General features: G+C 42.3%; 1 long non-coding RNA gene across 2 annotated transcripts; it reads left to right on the plus strand.

Annotated features, from left to right (window-relative positions):
- Positions 1-626: 626 nt before the first annotated feature.
- On the plus strand, positions 627-15,853 carry LOC148145333 (uncharacterized). 2 transcript variants are annotated; one of them, XR_015761468.1, is made up of 4 exons: positions 627-832; positions 11,145-11,197; positions 11,298-12,046; positions 15,748-15,853. It is a non-coding gene; the product is annotated as an uncharacterized LOC148145333 (long non-coding RNA). The 2 variants fall into 2 exon arrangements; XR_015761467.1 differs by lacking the exon at positions 15,748-15,853 and having other exon boundaries at positions 11,298-12,411.
- Positions 15,854-19,714: the final 3,861 nt, after the last annotated feature.

Here is a 19,714-nt window from a genome sequence, read left to right on the forward strand (position 1 = left end):
CTATCCCGAATCAGTCCTTGCCTTTCCAAATACATGTACATCCTGTCCCTCAGGATTCCCTCCAACAACCTGCCCACCACTGAGGTCAGGCTCACTGGTCTATAGTTCCCTGGCTTGTCTTTACCATGCTTCTTAAACAGTGGCACTACCTTAGACTTTTTCGGACTCTAGATTGCTTTCCGTTAATTCAAACCCATTCATGGAGGCAATATGTTTTCTTGCCCAACCTATCTGACACTCCCTGTATCTGTGTTGTATTGGTTTTAATGCTGACCTCCTACATTTTTTCTGATGGAAAGTCATTAAGCTGAAACTATAACTGTTTCTCTCCACAGAAACGTGCTAATATTTTCCAGCCTTTTTTGTTGTTTCAGGTTTCCAGCATCTGCAGAAATGTGTGTTTGCCCACTTACTTACATGGTCCAGCTTGCTCTGTAATTTCAATGCTGGTTCCATTGCAAACACATTTCCACCCAATTTGGTGACGTTGGCAGATTAGACGATATTGCATTGTTTCAAAGTCTAAGTCATTAATGCAGATGAAAGATAACATTGCAGCCAATGCTGAACCTTTAGACACTTAATTCTCCACTTCCCTCCATCTGACATAATTCATCTGAGTCTGTTTCTACTCGATAAATGGTTGCTGTTAACTGTTGCAGCTTTAATTGATCATGAAATGCTTAGGAGGACTACAGCTTAGCATCAATAACATTTGAAATCCCAGTGGAAATGATGGGGATAAAGGAACAACGAAAGGCAAGAACATAGATCTGTGAAAAAACAGGGAAGTCAGTCGGTCAGCTTCACAGATCAAAAGGCCTTCTCTTAGGTATGAGACTGTTTCTTCAAAGATGCCACTTTATCTGCTGACCATTTCTAGCTTATTTCTGTTTTTATTTTCAGATTTCTTGCACTGTATTTTGCACTTTGACAACAATCAGATCTTGTTGTTTGCTGCCTCTTTGTTAAAAATTCCTGTTGCTCAGATATTGACATTTGAACATTTAACTAAAGAATTCCCAGACTTATACTTTCACTCTCAGCAGAGCAGGGGTCTTTAGAAAAAGCAGATGTATATTGACACCCAGAAGAGGCAAGGGGTGACAGCACTGCTCCTTACCCTTGCTTCCTTTTCCTTGCACAAATAGCAGTCCCTCTGAAAATGCCAGAAACATAACGTTCCTATCATCACGTACGCACAGACTGTCTCTCGCCTGCTTCTTGTCAAAACATTAACTCAAGCCTGTCAGTTTGCTCACACTTATTAACATACGTTCAGGGAAAGGAAAATGGTTAGTCACAAACCAGGAAGGCAGCTCAACAAATCTGAGTTTTCCTACATGAGACATGCGTGCATTTAGAAGGTATTTTGGTTTGGCTCATTGACATCTCTGGCTGTTCCCTAAAATCAATCCAGCAATGTTCACATGCCTGACTGGGGTTAGCAATATGTGGAAGCATTCTAATTTTGATAATGTCTGTTATTGCTTTACATTCATAATTCTATAGGCACTTTATAATAACACAGAAGAAACAACAGACCTGTCGTGTCAGTGATTGATGAGCATTTAATCAGCTAACACGCACCTTGTGAAGGGATTGGGTGCAGAGTTTATTCAGCCTGGTAGATGTTTGAGTTGTCAATTCTGTCTGAATTTATTCCTGAAGGTTTTATCACATGATTTTCCACCTGCAGTCAAATAGACTTTTCTTTCTCCAATCAAAATATTTTTATTTGTAGAAATATAAATATTAAAATAAAGAAAACCCACAATATTTTCAACCCATCAGTTATTATCCTCTTGCATTTGCCTGCTGCTCAGAAGATTAATTTTTAATTCCGCAAAACTCCAGAACAACTCTGAAGAGTTGGCTTGTACCCTGGAGAGGATCAGGAAGACAGTTGAAGAATAAAACATACTCTTTTTGAAGTTGGAAATAGAGTCTTCCTTTACAGAGTTTGGTTGTGTCAGTGACAAAAGGAACAGGCAATGACTCTATCGGGGCAATCATTATTCCTTCCCCCTTTATGTCTGAAAATCTCGTAACTCAATCTCAGCTTTGGGAGATAAACCTTTGTCATTAGGACATGATAAATTATAAATCACACCAAGACATACTCGTGTGTCTTTTTTGGACATTCCTGTCAAGAATTTCTGCGTTAGGATTTGATATTGAGTCTCAAAGCTGTAATCATATGATCTGACAGGGAACAGTAGCTGAAAACAAAACACCCCACCTTCTTTAAAATAATCAAAGTTACTCTTGTGTTTCCCCAGTATCTCTCCTCTAACACCATGTGACACATGTACCTGTAGTTGCAGTTAATCTTGATTCAACCTCTAGGAGCTGAAATCTATTAGCTGTCACGCACCACAGCCACCCACTCGCCAAAGTCATGTGTGCTTTAGTGCCACATTACATGAGAAACCTTTGCACATTTAACACTATTTTTACACAATAGGACAGAAGTTGCTGCGTATGTGGACAAGGATGGAAAATGCTGTGGCATTGTGGGGATGAGACAAAAGTGATCTCAATCAACATAATCCTTGTTATGCAGTCACTGGGGATTGAGAATGATTTGTTCTCACTTTGTTTCAGTGGGTTATGAGATGGCTGATGCATCCAATACCTGGTGAAGGTGAGGACTGCAGATGCTGGAGGTCAGAGTCGAGAGTGTAGTGCTGGAAAAGCACAGCAGGTCAGGCAGTATCTGAGGAACAGGAAAATCGACCTTTCAGGTAAAAGCCCTTCATCAGGAATGAGGCTGTGAACCAAGGGGATGGAGAGATAAATGGGAGGGGGGTGGGGCTGTGGGGAAGGTAGCTGAGAGTGTGATAGGTGGCCGGAGGTGGGGGTGATGGTGATAGGTCAGAGGAGAGGCTGGAGTGGATAGATGTGAAGGAAGATGGACAGGTAGGATCATTAGGGTGGTGCTGAGCTGGAAGGTTGGAACTGGGATAAAGTGGGGGGGGAGGGGAAATGAGGAAACTGGGGAAATCCATATTGATGCCATGGGGTTGGAGGGTCCCGAGTTAGAAGATGAGGCATTCTTCCTCCAGGCGTCGGGTGGTAAGGGAGTGGCAATGGAGGAGGCCCAGGACCTGCATGTCCTTGGCGGAGTGGGAATTAAAGTGTTCGGCCATGGGGCAGTGGGGTTGATTGGTGCAGGTATCCCGGAGATGTTCTCTGAGGTGGTTTGCGAGTAGGTGTCCTGCCTCCCCAATGTAGAGGAGACCACATCAGGAGCAATGGATACAGTAAATGATGTGTGGAAGTGCAGGTCGACCCAGCCATACGTTGAGTAGGATGTGCTAAGGATTGGGTAGAAGGCCAGTTTCGAGAATTGTGCTCTTCCTCTAACACCTCAATGTCACCTCCACATATCCCAGACAAAATCTCTTGATGTGTTCAGTGCCTACCCAACTGAGGCTTCTCCACAATCCAGGATTGTCATCACACTGAAAGCTGTCTTAAAACATAATTAACTTCAGTAGTTAAAAACCTTCAGATGGTATGGGATTGGATGCCTAGTGAAGCTGCCAATCATGTTTACTATACATAGCAACAAATGGAAAAGTAATTAAAAAGCCAAACATTTTGTATCAAAATTGCTCATGCAGCAAATAAGTTCCCTTTTATTCTTTAAAGAGACCAGGACTGGTCCAAAGCAGCATAAACAGGGGCTAGTCAGCATCTGATCACTTTTTGCTTCAACATACTTATTCTGACAAAGTAAGTAAGTGCATCATTTTAGTTTACTCCTTTCAGTTTTCCTCAGTTGCCCCCATTCTGTCCTAGTGTGGTTGCTGCTTCGAGCAATGAACTAGTTAATAGTAGAGCACTGTGTGTACTATCTGCAATGACTTAGCAAGAAGGAAGTGAAAAGAATTGGCTCTGATCCAGATGCTTTAACTGACACAGTGTGTGGACTCAAAGTGAAATCCATACCGTGTTTTGCTGAAGGTTCACCAGACTCAAAATATTAATCTGTTTTTCTCTCCACAGATGTTGCCAGACCTGTTGAGTTGCTCCAGCATTTTCTGTCATTTTTCAGCTTTCCAGCATCTGCAGTTCTTTAATTATATTTTACTATTGATGGTTTTGGTTGGTGTAATCCAGAGAGCAGGAAAGGAGCAGGGTTGCCCACTTAGCGTAGCCTTCCAATCTACACATCTGAAGAACCATAAGTTATTTTTTTTCTCCTCCAATGTCACCACAACCCAGATGATCTGGTCATTATTGCATCGCAATTTGTGGTGTCCTGCTGTGTGCAAATTGGCTGCCATACCTGCCATGCTTCAACAGGCACTTCATTGGTTGAAAAGTACTTTGCGATGTCCTGAGATTGTGAAAATCATTATGCAGGATCATGGAATCCCTACCGTGTGAAAGCAAGGCATTTGGCCAATCAAGTCCATGCATTTGTTTATTGGTCAGAGTATTGAGTACAGGAGTTGGGAGGTCATGTTGCGGCTGTACAAGACATTGGTTAGTCCACTTTTGGAATGTTGTGTGCAATTCTGGTCTCCCTCCTATTGGAAGGATATTGTGAAACTTGAAAGGGTTCAGAAAAGAGTTACAAGGATGTTGCCAGGGTTTGAGCTATCGGGAGAGGTTGAATAGGCTGGAGCTGTTTCCCCGGAGTGTCAGAGGCCAAGGGGTGACCTTATAAAGGTTTATACAATCAAGGACAGGATAAATAGACAAGGTCTTTTCCCCGGGGTGGGGGAGTCCCAACCTAGTCCCAACATAGGTTGAAGATGAGAGGGGAAAGATATAAAAGGGACCTAAGAGGACGGTGTGTGTGTATGGCATGAGCTGCCAGAGGAAGTGGTATGGAGTATCATATCAAGGAACCCCAGAAAAAAGCTGGAATGGGTACCAGGAAAACTTTTGTCTAGTTGAACTGTAACTAGCACAAAGGAGGTTGGGACAATTACAGCATTTAAAAGGCATCTGGATGGCTACATGAATAGGAAGGGTTTAGAGGGATATGGGCCAAATGCTGGCAAATGGGACTAGATTGGGTTGGGATCTCTGGTCGGCATGGACAGGTTGGACTGAAGGGTCTGTTTCCGTGCTGTACATCTCCATGACTTTATGACTGCAAGTCCACACTATCCCTCCAAAGAGCATTCCACCCAGACCTACCCCTGTAACCCTGTATTTCCCATGGCTAACTCACCTTTGGACTGTGGCAGGAAACTGGAGCACCCTGTAGAAACCCATGCGGACACGAGGAGAATGTGCAAACTCCACACAGACAGTTGCCCGAGGGTGGAATTAAACCTGGGTCCCTGGTGTTGTGAAGCAGCGGTGCTAACCACTGAGGTACCGTGGTACCCAGTACAAAAATAAATGCAACTCTTTCTTTTTCTCTTTTCATTCAACTTGAGCTAAGTATCTGAGGCTGGTTCGATCTTGTACAGCCCCTTCTCCAGAATCAAGGGGAGATAACAAGTAATTAATTTTCTACCTTTCTTTTCCATGGCAATGCTGGGGTGGCTGAGGAATAGCGACATACAATACAATGAACACATGACACAAGATTACCCCACAGTCCACACAGTCTCTTGCTGTTAATATTATTGGTATTTTAACACCGAGAAACATAGAATGAGACAGGCCATTCAGCCCCTCAATCACTTCTGTACTGGTTATCTGAAAGAAGTATCTAATTAGCCCCACTCCACTGTTCTTTTCTAACGGCACTGCAAATTCTCCCATTTAACGTACTGAGCTGAGGGTGACCAACACTGACATCAAAGCAGTCAAATGCCAAGGAGACTTGGGAAAAAAAACTGGATGGGAAACAGAAAACCTTCCTCTGATTGAAGCGTAACTAGGAAGATGGTTGCGATTGTTCCAGGTTATTGAATCGGTGTAGCTCCAAGAAGCTTGACACATCCAGGACAATGCAGCTCACTTACTGGCACCTCACCCATAAGCATCCACTCACTATACCACTGACGTCGTGTGTACTATCTACAAGATGCACTGCTGAATTTCACCAAGGCTCCTCAGACTGAAGCTTTCAAATTCACGACCTCTACCATTTAGAAGGACCAGAGGCAGCAGATACATGGGAACACCACTGCCTGCAAATTCTCCATCAAGCCACTCGCCACCCTGACTTGGAAATATATCGCCATTGCTGTCGCTGTCGCTGGGTCAAAATCCTGGAACTACCTCCCTAGCAGTACTATAGCCAAATGGACAGCAACAGTTTAAAATGACATCTTACCACCAGCTTCCGAAGGGCAACCAGATAGGACAGCAATGCCCAAAAAAATCATCTCAGATCTGCAGGAGTTCCTTAAGATAATATCCTAGGCCCAACTATTTTCAGTTGCTTCATTAAAGTCATTCCCTCCACCACCAGGTCAGAAGTGGGGATGTTCACTGATGACTGCATTAAGCTCAGCCCCATTCCCAACCGTTCAGATATTGAAGCAGATCCTGACCCTTTGGCAGCAAGATTTGGACAATATCCAGGCTTGTGCTGAAAAGTGGCAAATAACATTCACAGTGCACGTGCCAGACAATGACCATCTTCAACAGGACAGAACGTTATGATGTTGAACACGTCCATCAAATCTCCCTTTACTTTCTCTGGTCAGCAATCCAGCTTCCCGAGTCCCGTTCCCATTCCAGCAAATCTCCTTTGTTCCCTTTCGAGGGCCAAGACATCCTTCCAAATATGCAGTGCCCAGAATTGCCCATGTTTCCACTTGGGAGTTAACTGTAGCAATTGAAATGAGGCCAGCCAGCATAGATTATGAGTTCCCTGATTGGGGCTGTTAACCTGTCCCAGTCACGGAGCCCTGTGACAGATATAAACATGAATGTCAAAAGTTCTGTTCACTCTGAGAGTTGACTCTCAGAGCCAAGTACTATACACGTGAAAATAGTGACTTTGTGTTAGAATATTAGCCTCTGTGGAGTTATTTCACTAATCATGTCTCTTATAAAAGTTTAACATAACTTTCTTATACTCTCTGCCTTTTTAATGGCCTTTTTAACAAGAATAAATCATGTTCTAATTTTCTACTAAAGTGAACAGCAATTCCTGAATGTTAACATTTTTAAGGTAATGATTTGAAACGTGTTCAAAGACATTGTTAGTAATCTTTCAGAAAACTTAGTGCAATGCCAATAGGAACATAAGGAACCAAAACAATTTTGCCTGGCTTAGAAAGCAAATGCACTTTCTATGTTTCAGATAAGGAAGGGCTACATTTTCCATACTCTACTCCAAGCCCTCATTATGTATACTAATTCCATTCCATTGCTTTGCAATGTCCTGCAATGTGATATATGCCCTCTTTTGTAGTTTACATTAGTTACACCAGTTAAACAAAACAGGGCAAGTACAAACCTGCCTCAAAACACTGGCATCACAAATTTCAAAGTGTTAGTTTTCTCTAAAGGCTCACTGACAATTCTCTAATAACTGTACTTTAAACCTTGTGTGGCCTAGCAATGCTTTTAGAAATGAGTACCTTTGCATCTCTCAGGGGAGGGGTGACGTGTGATTTTTCATTGTTTGCCATTCATCAAAAACAGGATTGAGGCACTCTTTCATAACCAGGGTCCGTTCAAATGGACTGAATGTACAGAAAAATAAATTAAATATGACACGAGCTCTTTCAGAAGGTGAGAAATGAACTGCACAAATGTCATCAAGTCACTCACCCGCTGCGTGTTGCAGAATTACAGAAATGTTACTGAAGGAGACCATTCAGCCCATCATGCCTGTTACAGCTTTACAAATAAGTGTCATGCCTTACACTGTTCTCTTGCCTTTCATCCATTCCTTGGACATTGTTTCCATTTAAATAATCATCCAATCCTCTTGATTACTTCAGTTGAACCTGTCTCCACCACACTTCTAGACAGTGCACCCCAAATTTGAACAACCCATATGAAAAGATTTTGTTCTCACATCACACTTGCTTCTCTTGCAAATTCCTTTGTATCCATGCCCTACTGTTCTTGATCCTTTCATGATTGGGAACAGATTCTATCCATCTACTTGATCCAGCCTCCTCATGATTTTAATCTTTAATCAGATCTCCTCTTCGCTTTCTGGTCTCCAAGGAGAACAGTCCCAGCTCTCCAACCAATGCTCACAATGGAAGTCAATAACTGTCATGTTTACTCTCTAAAATAAAGCAAAATGTTCAATATAAACATTACCACACTGGACAGCTTGCCAGTCAAAACCATTTCTATTTGATTCATTAACCAGTTTATTGGTCTATTGATGGAGAACTAGCTAAAAGCCCATTGCTCATTATTGTGATTCACTTGGGATGTTAAAGGAAACCGAATAGGAAGAAGACTCGACATTCTGATAGAAGACAGGTCACTCTGCTATACCATGATCTGTCAGTGCGAATTGGCTGTAACTTGATTGACAAATAGGGCATGCTGTTTCTAAAGCACTAACTTTTTAAACGTGTGTTGGTTATAATGCGATTGCATTGGCAACACTTTAAGTGCTATTTTTATTGCGCGATTTGTATATAGTGTGGGGTCGCACAAGAAAGCCACCATCATGTTATAGAAGAACTACCTGTATAGGAAACTGGTCAGAAGGATAGAGAGAGAAGGATTGGAGAAACCAGAATTAAAACAGGAGACCTCCCAGATTCCTTTGGTTTATGATAATTCTGTGAGCAAAGACAGACACTGCTTTGGTTATCAAGACTCATGCACCAAATGATAGCTGCTTTGTGCTGAAGATCATCGTTAGTCAGCATTTCAGGAAGAGGAAAGGGATTGGGGGTGAGCCTTTGATTGGCAGGAGATGATTTGTGACTCTTTGATCTTTTATCGATAAGTTTTGTGTCCAATGTATTCTCTCTCACTAGCTGCCTGAAGAAGGAGCAGCGTTCTGAAATAAACCTGTTGGACTGTAACCTGGTGTCATGTGATTTTTGACTTTGCCCACCCCAGTCCAACACCGGCTCCTCCACATCATGTCTTTGTTGCAAATGCTCCACAAAGCTCTCATACATTTTGTATGGAACTATTTGTTTTGCTTCAGCACAACTTGGTTTCCCCACATAGTCAGGAAATACGTTTTGCGCTTTATCTGATTATTTGTGATACAGTTGACACTTTCTCATCTATCATTGCCATTGCTTGCAGGAATATGACAGACATAAAATTAACCTCCTCTGCCTGATTGAAATATATAACACGTTTTCAGGGCTCATTTCACACAGTGTCTATGTGCTAGTAGAGAAAGTATAGGGGTTGGGGTGGAATTTATTTCTCCTGTCACTCTGTGTTGTGACATTATACATGTCCTCAAACTAGTAAGACAGCATGAGTGAAATAAAACATTTTGAAGTTCCAAATTGGGTCTTATGAATTATTCTCTTCACAAGTCACATCTCCAGTGATTACTCTTGCTGTTTAACCCAAGTTCCATGGACCATCCTTTCCCAATGAGTCAAGGTGCCCTGATGCCAATAACTGTTCAGGAAAACAATATGAAGTTTTTTTTAAAAATTCCAGATTGAGGAAGAATGAATGACAAATGATAAGACTCACTGTTTTTTCACCACGATAGGATTTCATTCAGCCATTTATAAAAAGAATGGTACCTCACCTCACTGCTTAAAAGGAAATGGGCAGTGCCAGGTTAATGGGTGAGGGTTAACTGACCAATGTCCAAGTGGTTAGGAGAAAATTCACATTAAGCCAGCAATTTAATTTTGACCATTGTTAAACTGGTGCTCGTTTATGTTAGATTCTAGAAGCAATACATTTAGAAACGAGCACCTTTCAACAGCATAATCAAACTGGTTAAATGATCATTTTCCAGCAATCTTATTGGAATTGGATTTAGCAATAAACATGAAGACCAACCTTATAAAAAAGTAGCAAAATGGGAGGGACTTTGGGGAAGATATTGTGCTGCAAGATATGCTGGTCTGCTTACAATTGGATTATTGAGTCTCATTGTTAAGTAAAAGGTCGTAACCCATTCTATATTCCTACAGCACATTGATAGTGCCAAGCAACATGAGGATTAGGCATCCACAACTGACTAGATTAGATTAGATTCTCTACAGTGTGGAAACAGGCCCTTCGGCCAAACAAGTTCATACTGACCCCCCGAAGAGCAACCCACCCACCCAGACCCATTCCCCTGCATTTACCCCTGCACCTAACACTACGGGCAATTTAGTATGGCCAATTCACCTAACCTGAACACCTTGGGACTGTGGGAGGAAACCGGAGCACCCAGAGGAAACCCACACTGGCAGTTGCCCAAGGCGGGAATTGAACCCAGATCCTTGGCACTGTGAGGCAGCAGTGCTAACCACTGAGCCACCATGTCGCCACGTGAAGGTGGGATTTTGTCACCCGCCGCAAGGATTGTCCACTGGTCATTCCTACTGATGCTGACATTGATGGGCATATTTGTGACTGATAGTTAAGGACAAATTCAAGTAGGTTGCTCACTCTTGTTGACTCCTTCACTATCTAGGTAAACCCACACTAATGGTTGTGTCCTTTAGGACTCAGCTCTCTCAGTTAGTAGTGGTGCTACAGACTCATTCTTAGTGATGCACAGTAAAACCCCACTCCCAACCCAGAGTGCACCCTGTACCTTTGATGTCTTCAGTGTTTCCTTATCTATCATTGCCAAACCAAATAAATAAATCAATCAAATTGAATAAGGAGATTTATTTATTCAGCCGTTGAGGTTGGTTTATAATTGTAATCGGCAGGAGGTTTCTTGGCTTATAAATGATTTGATATCATGAATGAGGTCTGCAGTCAAAGTTGAGAACTTCAGGACGACTCCATTGACATCACTGCCAACTATTCTGGTCCCCCTGACAGGACAAACCCAGTGATGGTGATGGTGCTGATTGTCTGTAAACTATGATTGCATGAACATCACTAAGTCTGGCTGTTGCTTGACTAGTCTGTGGAACAATGCTCTCAATTTTGGCACAAGCCCCAGATGTTGGTAAGGAGCACTCTGCAGTGTTGACAGGACTGGATTTGCTGTGGTTATTTCCAATGCCTAAGTCAACACATGGTTGCCCATCTGGTTCCTTTTTTCTTTGAGACTTTGTTGTAATTTTCTTCCTTTTTTTCTCTCAAAGTGGTGGAGAAGACATTATACGGCTGGGAACATCCAAAGCTGGGGATCATGAAGGTAAAATAGTCACTAATTAATCTACTTATTCACAACTGTTCTCAGCCAAACCACAGACCTTCCTGTTGCTGTTTTCATTCTACCTGTTGTTCTTTTTCAGCCTCTTGTCATGAAAAAAGATCATACACTCTGGATTACCTTTGGATATGTTAAACTTCTAAGCATGGCATGTGTTCAGACTTAAAGTAAAGCTGATGACATGAAAGATGGCTGAGAATGTAAATTCCGTAACTTTCTAAAATCCCCACATATTACACTGAATCTCAAGAGGAATCGGGGAATGTCACACCTGAAGTGTACCAAGGGAACCTCAGGCAGAAACACTTCAAAGGTAGAGATGACATTAAAGAAAACTAAACTGAGACTGTTGTGCCTGAGACTGTTTACATGATATGAGTTAAAAGTGGGAAAATGATTTTGTTCTGAGCAAACAATTTTTTTGAGTTTATCTGCAGAAATACTAAGAAAGGCGGTTAAAACCAGCTGCCACTGTGCTGGTGTTCTAGTTTGTGATGAAAGTCTCAATGTGCTCGAGTGTTCTGTGAAGGAGAACAGCTCAGAACTTCCAGTCGACACCATGTGTGTGCAGATAAAAAGCAATAAAGTATCGTTTGCTGAAAGCAAGTCATGGGCAAAGCCACTGCTGAAGGAAACTGGACAAACCCCTTTCACTTAACAGCAGAACAAGAATTTTCAGACACCACCTCAACTGCTAATGTCAGCACTTTCAGAACCACCCACCCCTCATGGCTGCAATGTTTCACAATCTATTTGTCAGACAAGCCAAAGAATGATTAGGATTTTCCTCTCTTTTACTTTTTGGACTCAGCTGTTGTTTCTAATCTGGAAGTAAGTGTTTCATATTTTATTATCTTTTCTTGCATTTTAGTAACAAATTCACTTTTTTTTAACTCAAAAGAATCTGTCTAAATTGACTCCTTTGAAAGCATATGTTCGGGCTGTGAAAAGATACAGTTGATTCTGCCATAACATGTGTTTCTCCAAGGTGAATTAACCCTAATGCGATTAAAGAATTTAGTCCATTATTTGTAGAATGTGAACTTTCCTTACCCGTGTTGGCTATAATATGATTACGGCCCTATTAGTTTAAATGGTGCTGCTATTACGTGGTTTTCTAATAAGGCAGGATTACATGGGAACTGTACTATTGCGTTATATCCAAACAGACTGGACCTGTGAGGGAATAGGTCCTTTTTAAATTAACTTATTGTGACCAACCTAGCTCCACAGACAAATAATAACACCCCATATTTTCTAAAATCAATTATGTCACATTTTCCAGTTCTGACTGAAGATCGCCAGCCTGAAAGATTCATTCTGTTTCATGTTTTATAAACACTGCCGGACTTGATTTGGAGATGCCGGTGTTGGACTGAGGTGTACAAAGTTAAAAATCACACTACACCAGGTTATAGTTGAACAGGTTTATTTGGAAGCACTAGTTTTCGGAGTGCTGGTCCTTCATCAGGCAGTTGAAGGAGCAGCGCTCTGAAAGTTAATGCTTCCAAATAAATCTGTTGGACTATAATCGGGTGTTGTGTAACTTTTAACTTTATACTGCTGGACTTGTTAAGTACTTCCAGCATTTTCTGTGCTTCTCGCATTTTTTGGCATCAATCAGACAGCGTTAGCTTTGCCTCATCATTTACCTTATGCAACAGATCAAGCTGAATGGTAGCAGAAACTCTTCAGTTCCTCATCTAGTTGTAGTTGTCCTCACCTGTTACCTTCCTCACATTCAGCAGCAGCAAGTAACTGTGAGATCATCACAGCTGAGACCAGTCCTGTCCTAAGTTGATTCTCATATATTCACATCTTCCAGCAGGGATCACAGGACTATCTATCAGTTCAAACCTTCAGCCCAACCCTCAAAGAATCTCACCTAGGGTTCTTGAAGTTGCATCTCATTGCTACCAAATTCATATCACACAATTCAGAACAAACCAGGGTCAAAGTTGATCACAGGGATGGCATTTACTTGCTGTTTCTTTTATTCATTCATATGATGAGGGCAACATTGATGAGGCCAGCATTTATTGCCCATCCCAGAGGGCAGTTAACAGTTAACAACATTGCTGTGGGTTTGGAGTGACATGTAGGCCAGACCAGATAAAGATGGCAGTTTCCTTCTCTAAAGGACATTGGTGAACCAAATGGATTTTTCCAACAACCACAATGGATTAATGGTCATCATGAGAGTCTTAGTTCCAGATTTTTGTTAAATTGCAATTCCACAATCTGCCGTGGAGAGATTCAAATCCATGTCCAGAGAATACTGTAGGAGCAAATTACTGCAGGTGCTAGAATCTGTACTGAAAACAACAAATACTGAAGATCAAAGTGTGTCAGGAAGCATGCATGGATCACTTCAGCTCTGATGAAGAGTCATCTTCACTTGAAACATTAGCTTGCTCTCTCTCCATCGACAATACCTAACCCACTGTGATCTCCAGCATTTGTTGTTTTCAGTCTAGCAAACATTACCTGGGTGTCTGGATTAACAGTCCAGCAATAATACCACTAGGGCTATTGCCTCATGAAAACATTATCTAAATGCACTTGACTTGGTAAGGAAGGGGTAAAGTTACTGGTGCATCAGCATCATGTTAAACCACTAGCCAGTATCTTGTTTAACATAATGGCATCACAGACCAACAATGTGTCTGAGGATCACTGCTATTTGTTAGCCTAACTTGTTATAAATTCAATAATTGTTGTATATGGGTTTGAAAGGGTTAACATTGAGGACTACCATAAGTACCGACCAATATGGCAGCATCTTATGCGCATCATAACATGTGAGCAGCAGTCAAAGGAGTGAGACCTAACCATAGGTCCTTATTAAAGTCCCTCAAACAATGACTATTATATCAGTGTAACCTGTAACTAGTTGCTAACATATAATAAACAATATCTAGCTAACCACAAGAGAATTGTCTGGCTAGATCTGGTTTGTGGTTTTCCTCTACATTTGGCCAAGCAAGCCCTATAGTTTACAACCTTGAAAGAGGATGTTGACAACAGCTTTCACCATGAGCAACAGTTCATAAGCAGAGTGAGCTAGCCCTGTCTCTAACTAATATGAGGTTACAAGATCTCATGGAATACTGGGAGAACTAGCCATTTGGATACAGAACTGGCTCAAAGATAGAAGACAGAGGGTGTTGGTGGAGGGTTGTCTTTCAGATTGGAGGCCTGGGACCAGTGGAGTGCCACAAGGATCGGTACTAGATCCACTACTTTTTGTCATTTATATAAATGATTTGGATGTGAGCTTAAGAGGTATAGTTAGTAAGTTTGCAGATGACACCAAAATTTGAGGTGTAGTGGATATCGAAGAAGGTTACCTCAGATTATAATGGGATCTTGATCAGATGGGCCAATGGGCTGAGGAGTGGCAGATGGAGTTTAATTTAGATAAATGTGAGGTGCTGCACTTTGGGAAAGCAAACCTTAGCAGGACTTATACACTTAATGGTAAGTTAAGGGAATGTTGCTGAACAAAGGGACCTTGGAGCGCACGTTCATAGCTCCTTGAAAGTAGAGTACAGGTAGATAGGATAGTGAAGAAGGCGTTTGGTATGCTTTCCTTTATTGGTCAGAGTATTGAGTACAGGAGTTGGGAGATCATGTTGTGACTGTACAGGACATTGGTTAGGCCACTGTTGGAATATTGCGTGCAATTCTGGTCTCCTTCCTATCAGAAGGATATTGTGAAACTTGAAAGGGTTCAGAAAAGATTTACAAGGATGTTGCCAGGGTTGGAGGGTTTGAGCTACAGGGAAAGGCTGAACAGGCTGGGGCTGCTTTCCCTGGAACATCAGAAGCTGAGGGGCGACCTTACAGAGGTTTATAAAATCATGAGGGGCATGGATGGGATAAATAGACAAAGTCTTTTCACTGGGTGGGTGAGTCCAGAATTAGAGGGCATAGATTTCGGGTAGGAGGGGCAAGATATACAAGAGACCTGAGGGGCAATTTTTTCACACAGAGGGTGGTGCATGTGTGGAATGGGCTGCCAGAGGAAGTGGTGGAGGCTGGTACAATTGCAACATTTAAAAGGCATCTGGATGGGTATGTGAATAGGAAGGGTTTGGAGGGATATGGGCCGGGTGGGATATCTGGTCTGCATAGATGAGTTGGACCGAAGGGTTTGTTTCCTTGCTGTACATATCAATGGCTCTAAGTAAACCTGAGGAAAGGTCAGCCTTTCAATTAGAAAATTGAGGAGTGAAACACTCTCGAATAAAAAGAAAATGGTACAGAAAATTCCACACAGTTATATTCCAATACTCCTTGCAAACTCCTAACAGTTCGTAATTAATCGTCTCTTGCATTGGCCTGCGGAACTGGGCTAAAATGAAAGCTTTAAGGTTCAATTTCTGATAATATTCACACTCAGAAACTAAAATTGTGACTATATTGTTGGAAGTTTTATAATAGGAGCAGTACAGAGGTTCTTGAGGCAAACCTGTATACAGTTTTTTCCACTGATTGTTGCTAAATGATCTTTTTGCATTATTGTGCAGATGTTTCCTGTAACACTGTAATCCTATCCATAACTGCGGATGGTGCTCTTGACAGACTCTGCTACTCCTGGAGAGAACAACAGGGCTTTGATTTTCTAGGGTGCAGCCATTAATAATGTGACCCTTCAGTGCATTACACAAAAAGGCTACAATGTCCTACAATAATGTTAATAAAACCAATAATGGACATTTTATTAGTTACTTTAACCTCTATTTGAACTGGCAGCAAAACTGGAAAACTCAGAGAGCTCAGCCATACCTGCTGGCATTATCACAGTGAGTTAATCAAAGTCAACTTTGCATACCTCAACATCTCTGAACATTAATATTTCAAGTTCCATATCTTTTAAAAAACAGTTGGCTTTTCTACTCTTATGATCAAATTGAATACGCTCACACTTCCCCCATGTTACTCACCATCTACCAATGCATTGCATTTCCATAAAGTTAGTTTTGATTTTGAGTTGCTCATTCAATTAACCTTTTTTTTAAAAAATCATTTCCAGGTTGGGGGCCAGGATAAAAAAAACTGTTCTGTTCATTTCTTATCCCACAGGAAATAGTGTTGAAAGAAATTTTAATTTAAAGCATTTCAATTTTCTCTGTATTTCCTTCATTCCCAAAGCAGGCAATGTTTATGTAAAATATACAATACTGAATCGACCATCCATTCATTACCTTTCCTGACCTCCCTCTTCATTGCAAGTGTATCTTGGAAAGCTAATCCAGTAAAGTCTGTTTAATACTCACATCAAAAGATGTTTTTATCTTCACTTCCTCTTCTTGCTGTAAGTACAGGACATTTTAAACAAGAGGCCTCTCTAGCATTATCATAAGAATGAAAGAAACATTGGTCCACTTGGCCCTTCTACCTCAACTTCACTTTCCATACTATCCCCTAATTATCTTGGTCTTCAAAAGTCTACCGAACTCTGTCTTGAATGTATAAAATGTGATTGAAGCAATTCTTCTTCATCTTGGTGCTAAACGACCAAACTCATGCTGTGAGACTATTATTCCATGTTCTAGACTCCCACAACGTTGGGAAAACATCTTCCCATCATCTTCCCTGTCATTCCTTCTAAAACTTTTATGTTTCAGTTAGAACACTTCTCATTCTTCAAAACTGCAGGGATTGTAGGTCTAGTCTATAGGCCATCAAACACAGAGTTCAAAGAAAATGTCCAGTTCAACACCTTGGGTTTCAAAATTGGACTTCATAGCAAGAGGATTCGAAGACAGGAACAGCGATGTCCAGCTGCAATTGTGAAGAGAAAAACGTTTGTTGTTGGTCCCTTATGGGCAGAGGCAGGAGAAGCTACAATAGGGAAAAAGAGATGGCTGATGAATTAAATACACATCTTGGTTCTTTCTTCACAAAGAAGGACACAAATAATGTCCAGAAAATATTGGGGAGCACAGGGTCGAGTAAGATGAAGAAATTGAAGGAAACCAGTGTTAGTAGGAAAATGGTGTTGGGGAAATTGATGGGATGGAAGTCCAGTAAATTCTCGGGGCGTAATAATCTATATCCCAAAGTGCTTAAATATGTGGCCCCAGAAATAGTGGATACATTGTGGCTATCTTTCAAGATTCTATAGATGCTGGAACAGAGGGGCGGCACAGTGGCTCAGTGGCTAACATTGCTGCCTCACAGTGCAAGGGGCCCAAGTTCAATTCCTGCCATGGGTGACTGTCTGCGTCTCGCCATGTCTGTGGGTTTCCTGCCACGGGCCAAAGATTTGCAGGCTAGGTGGATTGGCAATGCTAAATTGCCGGATCAGTGGTGCTGGAAGAGCACAGCAATTCAGGCAGTGTCCGAGGACAGGCAAAATCGACGTTTCGGGCAAAAGCCCTTCATCAGGAATAAAGGCAGAGAGCCTGAAGCGTGGAGAGATAAGCTAGAGGAGGGTGGGGGTGGGGAGACAGTAGCATAGAGTACAATAGGTCAGTGGGGGAGGAGATGAAGGTGATAGGTCAGGGAGGAGAGGGTGGAGTGGATAGGTGGAAAAGGAACTGGGCAAGTCCAGACAAGTCAAGGGGATCGTGTTGCTGGAGGTTAGAAACTAGGATGAGGTGGGGAAAGGGGAAATGAGGAAGCTGTTGAAATCCACATTGATGCCCTGGGGTTGAAGTGTTCCGAGGCGGAAGATGAGGCGATCTTCTTCCATGCGTCTAGTGGTGGGGGAGCGGCGGTGGAGGAGGCCCAGCACCTCCATATCCTCGGCAGAGTGGGAGGGGGAGTTGAAATGTTGAGCCACGGGGCGGTTTGGTTGATTGGTGCGGGTGTCTCGGAGATGTTCCCTAAAGCGCTCTGCTAGGAGGCGCCCAGTCTCCCCAATGTAGAGGAGACCGCATCGGGAGCAACGGATACAATAAATGATATTGGTGGATTTGCAGGTAAAACTTTGATGGATGTGGAAGGCTCCTTTAGGGCCTTGGATGGAGGTGAGAGAGGAGGTGTGGGCACAGGTTTTACAGTTCCTGCGGTGGCAGGGGAAAGTGCCAGGATGGGAGGGTGGGTCATAGGGGGGCGTGGACCTGACCAGGTAGTCACGGAGGGAACGGTCTTTGCGGAAGGAGGAGAGGGGTGGGGAGGGAAATATATCCCTGGTGGTGGGGTCTGTTTGGAGGTGTAGCCCTTTAGTGTTCTGGGATGTGCAGGCTAGGTGCATTAGAAATGCAGGGTTACAGGGATTGGGTAGGGAGGTGGTTCTGAGTGGGTTGCTGTTTGGAGAGGCGGCATGAACTCGATGGGCTAATGGCCTGCTTCCGCACTGCAGGGATCCTGTGATTCTATAGAACAGTTCCATGGATTGAGGTTATAATCCCACCATTTATAAAAAGGAGATAGAAAGAAAATGGAATTATAGATCAATCAGCCTGTCATTGGTAGAGAGGAAATTGCTCGAACAGAGCACTTGGAAAACAGTGACAGAATCAGCCTGGATTAATAAAAGAAAAATCATGCTTGACAAACCTACTGGAAATTTTCGAGGATGTAAATCGCAGAGTTGATAAGAAGGAGACAGTGGATGTGGTTTACTTGGACTTTCGGTGGACTTTTGAAAAAGTTCCATACAAAGGATTCGGATGTAAAATTAAAGCACATGGCTTTGGGGGGTCGTGTACTCACATCGAAAGAGAACTGGTTGGTGGTCAGGAAACAAAGCATAGGAATAAAAGGGTCTTTTTCCAAGTGGTAGATGGTGGCCAGCGGGGTACTGCAGGGATCAATGCTTGGACTCCAACTGTTGATTTAGATCATACAATATAATGATAAAATACAGCACAGGAACAGGCACACAAGCCTGTGCCGATCCTAATCCATATTTAGATCTGGTACTTATTGCCCATGTGCAGTTTCTATCCATCTTTTTGACTTCTGTTCATGTGTCGATCATGAGGCACCTGAAACTTTGCTATTGTGCCTGCTTCCACCACCTCCACTGGCAATACATTCCAGGCACCCACCACCCTCTGAGTGAAACATCTTCCCTGCACTTTCCCCCTAAATGTTCCCCCCTCACCTTGAAACTGTGCCGCCTTGTAGTTGATCTTTCCACCCTGGGGAACAGCCTCTGACTATCCACCCTAACTATGCCTCTCGTACTTTTGTGGACCTCTATCAGGTCATCCCTCAGCCTCCATCTTTCCAGTGAAAACAATTTGAGTTTATCCTCTCCTCATAATTAAAACTTTCCAGACCAGGCAACGGTACCTTCTCCATGCTCCTTCTGGCAGTGTGGTGACCAGAACTGCATGCAAATTCCAAATGTGGCCTAATCAAGGTTTTATACAGTTCTAACATAACTTACCAACTTTCATAAATTCATCCAAGATTCCCAAATCCTGTCATTCCTGTCCTTCATTTTTGCAGGAAGATCCCTGTCCTGCACTCTAATCAACTGGTCTTTAAAAGACTCCCACATGTTAGCTGTACATTTACCCTCAAACAACCACATTC

Source organism: Chiloscyllium plagiosum, unplaced genomic scaffold (genome assembly GCF_037043375.1).
Source record: "Chiloscyllium plagiosum isolate Xiang-an unplaced genomic scaffold, Cpla_swu_hap1 HiC_scaffold_25, whole genome shotgun sequence".
Taxonomy (NCBI): domain Eukaryota; kingdom Metazoa; phylum Chordata; class Chondrichthyes; order Orectolobiformes; family Hemiscylliidae; genus Chiloscyllium; species Chiloscyllium plagiosum.